The sequence below is a fragment of the Centruroides sculpturatus genome, unplaced genomic scaffold (genome assembly GCF_000671375.1).
Source record: "Centruroides sculpturatus isolate CEXI.00-Female unplaced genomic scaffold, Cexi_2.0 scaffold1534, whole genome shotgun sequence".
Taxonomy (NCBI): Eukaryota; Metazoa; Arthropoda; class Arachnida; order Scorpiones; family Buthidae; genus Centruroides; species Centruroides sculpturatus.
The window spans coordinates 131,344-141,446 of NW_019386039.1; positions in this window are offsets into that span (position 1 = coordinate 131,344).

Genomic DNA, 10,103 nt, shown 5'->3' on the forward strand with positions numbered 1-10,103 from the left:
TTTCGCTTGTTTTCTTACGTATGTGAAATTGATGTTTAATGTTACGTCACAATACTTTTCGCTTGTTTTCTTACGTATGTGAAATTGATGTTTAATGTTACGTCACAATACTTTTCGCTTGTTTTCTTACGTATGTGAAATTGATGTTTAATGTTACGTCACAATACTTTTCGCTTGTTTTCTTACGTATGTGAAATTGATGTTTAATGTTACGTCACAATACTTTTCGCTTGTTTTCTTACGTATGTGAAATTGATGTTTAATGTTACGTCACAATACTTTTCGCTTGTTTTCTTACGTATGTGAAATTGATGTTTAATGTTACGTCACAATACTTTTCGCTTGTTTTCTTACGTATGTGAAATTGATGTTTAATGTTACGTCACAATACTTTTCGCTTGTTTTCTTACGTATGTGAAATTGATGTTTAATGTTACGTCACAATACTTTTCGCTTGTTTTCTTACGTATGTGAAATTGATGTTTAATGTTACGTCACAATACTTTTCGCTTGTTTTCTTACGTATGTGAAATTGATGTTTAATGTTACGTCACAATACTTTTCGCTTGTTTTCTTACGTATGTGAAATTGATGTTTAATGTTACGTCACAATACTTTTCGCTTGTTTTCTTACGTATGTGAAATTGATGTTTAATGTTACGTCACAATACTTTTCGCTTGTTTTCTTACGTATGTGAAATTGATGTTTAATGTTACGTCACAATACTTTTCGCTTGTTTTCTTACGTATGTGAAATTGATGTTTAATGTTACGTCACAATACTTTTCGCTTGTTTTCTTACGTATGTGAAATTGATGTTTAATGTTACGTCACAATACTTTTCGCTTGTTTTCTTACGTATGTGAAATTGATGTTTAATGTTACGTCACAATACTTTTCGCTTGTTTTCTTACGTATGTGAAATTGATGTTTAATGTTACGTCACAATACTTTTCGCTTGTTTTCTTACGTATGTGAAATTGATGTTTAATGTTACGTCACAATACTTTTCGCTTGTTTTCTTACGTATGTGAAATTGATGTTTAATGTTACGTCACAATACTTTTCGCTTGTTTTCTTACGTATGTGAAATTGATGTTTAATGTTACGTCACAATACTTTTCGCTTGTTTTCTTACGTATGTGAAATTGATGTTTAATGTTACGTCACAATACTTTTCGCTTGTTTTCTTACGTATGTGAAATTGATGTTTAATGTTACGTCACAATACTTTTCGCTTGTTTTCTTACGTATGTGAAATTGATGTTTAATGTTACGTCACAATACTTTTCGCTTGTTTTCTTACGTATGTGAAATTGATGTTTAATGTTACGTCACAATACTTTTCGCTTGTTTTCTTACGTATGTGAAATTGATGTTTAATGTTACGTCACAATACTTTTCGCTTGTTTTCTTACGTATGTGAAATTGATGTTTAATGTTACGTCACAATACTTTTCGCTTGTTTTCTTACGTATGTGAAATTGATGTTTAATGTTACGTCACAATACTTTTCGCTTGTTTTCTTACGTATGTGAAATTGATGTTTAATGTTACGTCACAATACTTTTCGCTTGTTTTCTTACGTATGTGAAATTGATGTTTAATGTTACGTCACAATACTTTTCGCTTGTTTTCTTACGTATGTGAAATTGATGTTTAATGTTACGTCACAATACTTTTCGCTTGTTTTCTTACGTATGTGAAATTGATGTTTAATGTTACGTCACAATACTTTTCGCTTGTTTTCTTACGTATGTGAAATTGATGTTTAATGTTACGTCACAATACTTTTCGCTTGTTTTCTTACGTATGTGAAATTGATGTTTAATGTTACGTCACAATACTTTTCGCTTGTTTTCTTACGTATGTGAAATTGATGTTTAATGTTACGTCACAATACTTTTCGCTTGTTTTCTTACGTATGTGAAATTGATGTTTAATGTTACGTCACAATACTTTTCGCTTGTTTTCTTACGTATGTGAAATTGATGTTTAATGTTACGTCACAATACTTTTCGCTTGTTTTCTTACGTATGTGAAATTGATGTTTAATGTTACGTCACAATACTTTTCGCTTGTTTTCTTACGTATGTGAAATTGATGTTTAATGTTACGTCACAATACTTTTCGCTTGTTTTCTTACGTATGTGAAATTGATGTTTAATGTTACGTCACAATACTTTTCGCTTGTTTTCTTACGTATGTGAAATTGATGTTTAATGTTACGTCACAATACTTTTCGCTTGTTTTCTTACGTATGTGAAATTGATGTTTAATGTTACGTCACAATACTTTTCGCTTGTTTTCTTACGTATGTGAAATTGATGTTTAATGTTACGTCACAATACTTTTCGCTTGTTTTCTTACGTATGTGAAATTGATGTTTAATGTTACGTCACAATACTTTTCGCTTGTTTTCTTACGTATGTGAAATTGATGTTTAATGTTACGTCACAATACTTTTCGCTTGTTTTCTTACGTATGTGAAATTGATGTTTAATGTTACGTCACAATACTTTTCGCTTGTTTTCTTACGTATGTGAAATTGATGTTTAATGTTACGTCACAATACTTTTCGCTTGTTTTCTTACGTATGTGAAATTGATGTTTAATGTTACGTCACAATACTTTTCGCTTGTTTTCTTACGTATGTGAAATTGATGTTTAATGTTACGTCACAATACTTTTCGCTTGTTTTCTTACGTATGTGAAATTGATGTTTAATGTTACGTCACAATACTTTTCGCTTGTTTTCTTACGTATGTGAAATTGATGTTTAATGTTACGTCACAATACTTTTCGCTTGTTTTCTTACGTATGTGAAATTGATGTTTAATGTTACGTCACAATACTTTTCGCTTGTTTTCTTACGTATGTGAAATTGATGTTTAATGTTACGTCACAATACTTTTCGCTTGTTTTCTTACGTATGTGAAATTGATGTTTAATGTTACGTCACAATACTTTTCGCTTGTTTTCTTACGTATGTGAAATTGATGTTTAATGTTACGTCACAATACTTTTCGCTTGTTTTCTTACGTATGTGAAATTGATGTTTAATGTTACGTCACAATACTTTTCGCTTGTTTTCTTACGTATGTGAAATTGATGTTTAATGTTACGTCACAATACTTTTCGCTTGTTTTCTTACGTATGTGAAATTGATGTTTAATGTTACGTCACAATACTTTTCGCTTGTTTTCTTACGTATGTGAAATTGATGTTTAATGTTACGTCACAATACTTTTCGCTTGTTTTCTTACGTATGTGAAATTGATGTTTAATGTTACGTCACAATACTTTTCGCTTGTTTTCTTACGTATGTGAAATTGATGTTTAATGTTACGTCACAATACTTTTCGCTTGTTTTCTTACGTATGTGAAATTGATGTTTAATGTTACGTCACAATACTTTTCGCTTGTTTTCTTACGTATGTGAAATTGATGTTTAATGTTACGTCACAATACTTTTCGCTTGTTTTCTTACGTATGTGAAATTGATGTTTAATGTTACGTCACAATACTTTTCGCTTGTTTTCTTACGTATGTGAAATTGATGTTTAATGTTACGTCACAATACTTTTCGCTTGTTTTCTTACGTATGTGAAATTGATGTTTAATGTTACGTCACAATACTTTTCGCTTGTTTTCTTACGTATGTGAAATTGATGTTTAATGTTACGTCACAATACTTTTCGCTTGTTTTCTTACGTATGTGAAATTGATGTTTAATGTTACGTCACAATACTTTTCGCTTGTTTTCTTACGTATGTGAAATTGATGTTTAATGTTACGTCACAATACTTTTCGCTTGTTTTCTTACGTATGTGAAATTGATGTTTAATGTTACGTCACAATACTTTTCGCTTGTTTTCTTACGTATGTGAAATTGATGTTTAATGTTACGTCACAATACTTTTCGCTTGTTTTCTTACGTATGTGAAATTGATGTTTAATGTTACGTCACAATACTTTTCGCTTGTTTTCTTACGTATGTGAAATTGATGTTTAATGTTACGTCACAATACTTTTCGCTTGTTTTCTTACGTATGTGAAATTGATGTTTAATGTTACGTCACAATACTTTTCGCTTGTTTTCTTACGTATGTGAAATTGATGTTTAATGTTACGTCACAATACTTTTCGCTTGTTTTCTTACGTATGTGAAATTGATGTTTAATGTTACGTCACAATACTTTTCGCTTGTTTTCTTACGTATGTGAAATNCATGTACATGGACGACATAAAACTTTATGCATCCACACAGAAACAACTTCATCAACTCCTACAAATCACACATTCATACACCAAGAACATACAAATGGAGTTTGGCTTAGACAAATGCAAAACACTTCACATAGAAAAAGGAATCCTGAAGAAAGAACATTTTGCACTTGGAAGTGGAGACGTTACTGAATCCATGGAAAAGGGCGAGTTCTACAAGTATTTAAGATTCCAACAGGCCAAACTAACAGAACATACACAAATAAAGCAAAGATTAATTAAAGAATACCAAAGCAGATTAAATGCTATCCTCAAAACACAGTTAAATGTAAAACACACAGTTAAAGAAATAAACACATATGTCGTCCCAGTACTCACATACTCTTTTAGAGTTATACACCAAACTCACACAGATCTCGAGCAACTCCAAAGGAAAACAAGAACAACACTTACTAAGCAAAAACAACATCATCCTAAATCCACCATAGAAAGATTAACCCTTCCACATAAAGATGGCGGATGTGGTCTGATTGACACTATAAACCTTTACTACAAACAAATACAATCACTACGAGAGTTTTTCTACAAGAAACAAGAAACATCACAGTTACATAAAGCAGTAACTCTAGCAGACTCAAATAGCACACCATTAAACTTACACTCACATCATACAGACATGACACAACACATGAAAAGCATAGACACCATCAAGCAATCGTGGGCTTGAAAGGCACTCCATGGCAGGCATCCTTATGACCTGGCCCAGAATTTTGTTCACAAAATTGCGTCAAACAGCTGGTTAGATCAGGGATACCGCTTTGGGGGAGACAGAAGGATTCATGATTGCCATACAGGATCAGGTCATAAATACTAAAAACTACAGAAAACACATACTCAAAGATACAACACTCACAAATGACACATGCAGAAAATGTCACTTCATGCCAGAAACTATACAACACATCACTTCTGGTTGCAAGCTCTTGGCACAGACAGATTACTTACATAGACACAATCAAGTAGCAAATATAATACACTAAGAGCTTGCAAAGAAACACAAATTATTAGACATCCACGAACCATACTGCAAGTATATTCCACAGACAGTATTGGAAAACAACACACACAAACTGTACTACGACAGAACCATAATTACAGATAAAACAACTTACCACAACAGAACAGACATCACACTCATTGACAAACACAATAAAATCACATATATTACAGACATAGCCATTCCAAACACTCACAATGTACAAAACACATGCACTGAAAAAATTAACAAGTACACAGAACTCGCCCAGGAAGTAAGGCATCTGTGGAAGATCGATAGGGTGCTTATTGTACCTGTCATTCTCTCCTGTACAGGTGTGATACCACACACACTACACAAAAGCCTGGGAACATTACAATTGAATGGAAATACATACATCACATTACAGAAGGCCACTATATTGAATACATGCCACATTGTTAGGAAATTCCTGAATACAGACACTGACACACTTATTTAATTTTAGTTTTGTTTTGGTTGCTATGCCTTGACTCTGGTCCGGCATAGTACACAGCCACCGGTGTGAACCGAGTAAAACCCACAAAACCCAACATAACAATAATAATAATATAAATGTGAAGGAGGTAAACAGCATGTGTCCAATGAAAACTCACAGATTGCCAGACAGGTTTCATAAAAAGTAAAGCAGCATTTCTCAAAATACAGCCCAAATTATTTTTAAAGTTGCCTAAATGTATAGCCTAGAATCATACAAATATCTCAATCTACTACTTGAAGTCCAATCTTGTAATCCCACAAATCAGCCATATTTTATGAGATAAGAGAAAAAAGCGTAGTCCATTGGTAAGGTGACACCCAAAAATGTTATTATAAAAGCAAAGCCATGTTGACCAGATTAGAGTTGTTTGTGGTCTATTGTTCTCTTATAATATAGAGTCACTTTAATCTAAATGAACCAGTTAAAATACACATATAACTGTTCACCAAATTTCAAAGTAATCATATTTTGAACTAATATTTACTATACACTGTATTTCTGTGCACATAAGAGCATGCTCTTGTGTTCCAGTTTGTTTTGGTTTATAAGAATACTGCACTGCTGTGTCAATGAAAATAAAATGTACTAATACAATAACTATTAATTGACATCTCTATATTAACCATTATTAAAAATAAAGTAAAAACAAAAAAAAACACAAAAATAAGTTTTCAATACTATAAAAGTTTTTAAAAGTAGTGAATTTTTTAGGTTCTTTGTTAATTATAATGTTGATATTTGCCTCATTCATAAGAGCATGCTCTTATATCTAAACTCTTATATGTGAAGAAATAAGGTATATGTCTGTCTGCTTGTTTAATGATATATGTTTATATCATTAAACAAGACTATACAGTTTAGGACATAACAGTTATCATTTTCAGCATTTTCTGTAAGTAGGTTAAACTACTATGTAGATAGATAAATTAAATTCATAATGAGAATTATCAGTGTATTTTCAAACTGTTTACCCTATATATTAAGTATTTCTTAACTCATTGAATTCCTCACAATTACCTTTCATATCCTCAGTTTAAGGATAGATGTTAATGAATTAGTCAAAAGATAAAAACAAAGTACAAAATATAAAAATAAATTGTAATTTAAATGGTATCATTTATTATTTTTTAATTTACATTTAATAATTTTGTGTAATAAAAAAGTCAATTTCAGATTAAATTTTTTCCAGTTTATTAATATTTATAGAATAAATATTAACAAACTGAAAAATAATTTATGTAGAATAAATTATTTTTATTTAATAAAATGTCTTATTTTTAAATTTCAATAATTTAGCAATCTAAATTAACAATTCTAATTAATATTTTAATTTGCAAAATATCTCTTTTGAAACTTTAAAATAATAATTTATTTAAAAGAATGATCAATTAAAACAATTAAATATAGTAGCAAACATTTTCTACAAACGAATCATTTTTAAAATTCGTTTGTTTATGAATTTTTATGAAAGAAATTTTTAAATGGATATCTGAGGGTATGGGTAGACAATTATCTGTATAATAACTGTGTATCTGATACTTACATATAATGAGAAAAAACAAGTACCTGATGTGTAGCACTAATAATAATACTAAAATTTTGATGTTGGATGAAGTTCTATATATGTAGTTATTTTATAATTGTAATTACAGAAAATAAAAGTCAAATTTAAACAGAAACAAAAGCAAATTAAGATATGAAAAAAAAAGGACAAAACATGCAAAGCAAGTGTTCATTTTCAGAGGTCATTAAAATAAAATGACATTATCTCAGTAGAAGAATTTTGATTTAAGTTTTCACTTAATTTTGTATATGCTCTATTTAACATTAATAATCTATTTAAAAAAAAATAAAACTAAGATTTAAATATGATGAATATACAGTACTTTTTTTTTGACATTCTTTGAAAAACTGATTTCTAAATTAATCATAAACAAACATGGAAAATGGAAATCATTAAAGTTAAACTGTTTCCTCAGGGACAGTTAGTAAAATAAAATACACACATTAATGAAAAAGGAAAATGTTTTTTGCTTTTAATTTCTGCATTTTTGTTAAAATTTAATAACTTTAATAGTTTATGATAATGTTTTATTTGATAAATTTGAAAAAATAACTTTTTATTTATCCTAATTTAAAATTTTTAGAAGAGTTTGTTTTTCTCTTATAATTAATCTTCAAATTCTGTACAATTTAAAAACATTAAATTTTANAGAATGATCAATTAAAACAATTAAATATAGTAGCAAACATTTTCTACAAACGAATCATTTTTAAAATTCGTTTGTTTATGAATTTTTATGAAAGAAATTTTTAAATGGATATCTGAGGGTATGGGTAGACAATTATCTGTATAATAACTGTGTATCTGATACTTACATATAATGAGAAAAAACAAGTACCTGATGTGTAGCACTAATAATAATACTAAAATTTTGATGTTGGATGAAGTTCTATATATGTAGTTATTTTATAATTGTAATTACAGAAAATAAAAGTCAAATTTAAACAGAAACAAAAGCAAATTAAGATATGAAAAAAAAAGGACAAAACATGCAAAGCAAGTGTTCATTTTCAGAGGTCATTAAAATAAAATGACATTATCTCAGTAGAAGAATTTTGATTTAAGTTTTCACTTAATTTTGTATATGCTCTATTTAACATTAATAATCTATTTAAAAAAAAATAAAACTAAGATTTAAATATGATGAATATACAGTACTTTTTTTTTGACATTCTTTGAAAAACTGATTTCTAAATTAATCATAAACAAACATGGAAAATGGAAATCATTAAAGTTAAACTGTTTCCTCAGGGACAGTTAGTAAAATAAAATACACACATTAATGAAAAAGGAAAATGTTTTTTGCTTTTAATTTCTGCATTTTTGTTAAAATTTAATAACTTTAATAGTTTATGATAATGTTTTATTTGATAAATTTGAAAAAATAACTTTTTATTTATCCTAATTTAAAATTTTTAGAAGAGTTTGTTTTTCTCTTATAATTAATCTTCAAATTCTGTACAATTTAAAAACATTAAATTTTATTGAATTCAAAAAACGGCTGAAATTAGTTTATGCTTTTTTAAAATTCCAACTAAAAAAGTTATTATTAAAGTTTTTTGAATATAGAACTGAGAGTATAAAATTTTGTTACTATTCAGTTATTATTATGAACTGTATAATTCATCATTTTTCTGATTATTCATAAATGCTATTTGTTTGTTTATATCAAATAAATTTATTCATATTACAGTGCATTTTAATTTATCTGTATCACTTTCTCTTAGAGATTAGCCTAAAAATGGAAGTTGACTAATACTTGGTAATTTACATAAACATAATCAAATCAATATTTAGTTGTTATATGTTTAATGAAAGAAACATTTTAATTTACATTCTACAACTTACCTTCTGCCGAAAATCGTTTAGTCACTTCATCATCAATAATTGCCTAAAAATAATTATAAATAATTAAGTAACAATATTTAGATATAATAATTATTTACATAAAGTTTATAATATGTTACTTTGAAATGTTGTTATTGAATAAAAATTTCTTTAAACATGAAAATTTTGTGTTTCATTTTATTTAAAAAAAAAAAAAAAATTACTTTCTAGATGATTCAATATACTCTAATCATTTTACTAGCATTTACTAACTTCACATTGTAGTAAATAAATTAAATTTAGTGAATAGTGAATGGAGTTAACAAATTTATTATACAACAAGCAACATTTGTATAAAACATGTAACTAATCATTCAATTTTTAATAGCTTTTTAAGTTAGCATGTTTATGTATAAAGTTAATATTAAAAACTTTACAAGATGTTTCTATCAAATAATTAAAATTTCAAAAAGAAAAAATAATTACCTAATGTGTAGCACTAATAATACTACAGTATTTTTAATAAAATTTTTAATCAAGTGATTGCTCAAATAAATAAAACTGATAACAACAACTTCTTAAAAACATTTAAGAAAATTATATATTTGAGAAACTTTAACTTTAAAAATAATAACTGCAATATATTTGCAGTATTATTTTATTTACAAAAATATTTTATTAATACAGCTTTCTGCTTTACAAGGAAAGAATAAATACAAAACTGTAAATTTACAATAAATTTAAAGATTGTACAAAAAGTTTATACATGCCAAACAAAAAAGTTTCACTTAAATCTTAATGAAATATAGAATTAGTATAAATTTTATTTTCCAACAAAACAAAAAAATTGGTTAGATTAGTAAGAAATACACATGAAGTAAACAGATTATTCTTCACTATCTCCATTTTCAGACTATACAAACATTCAG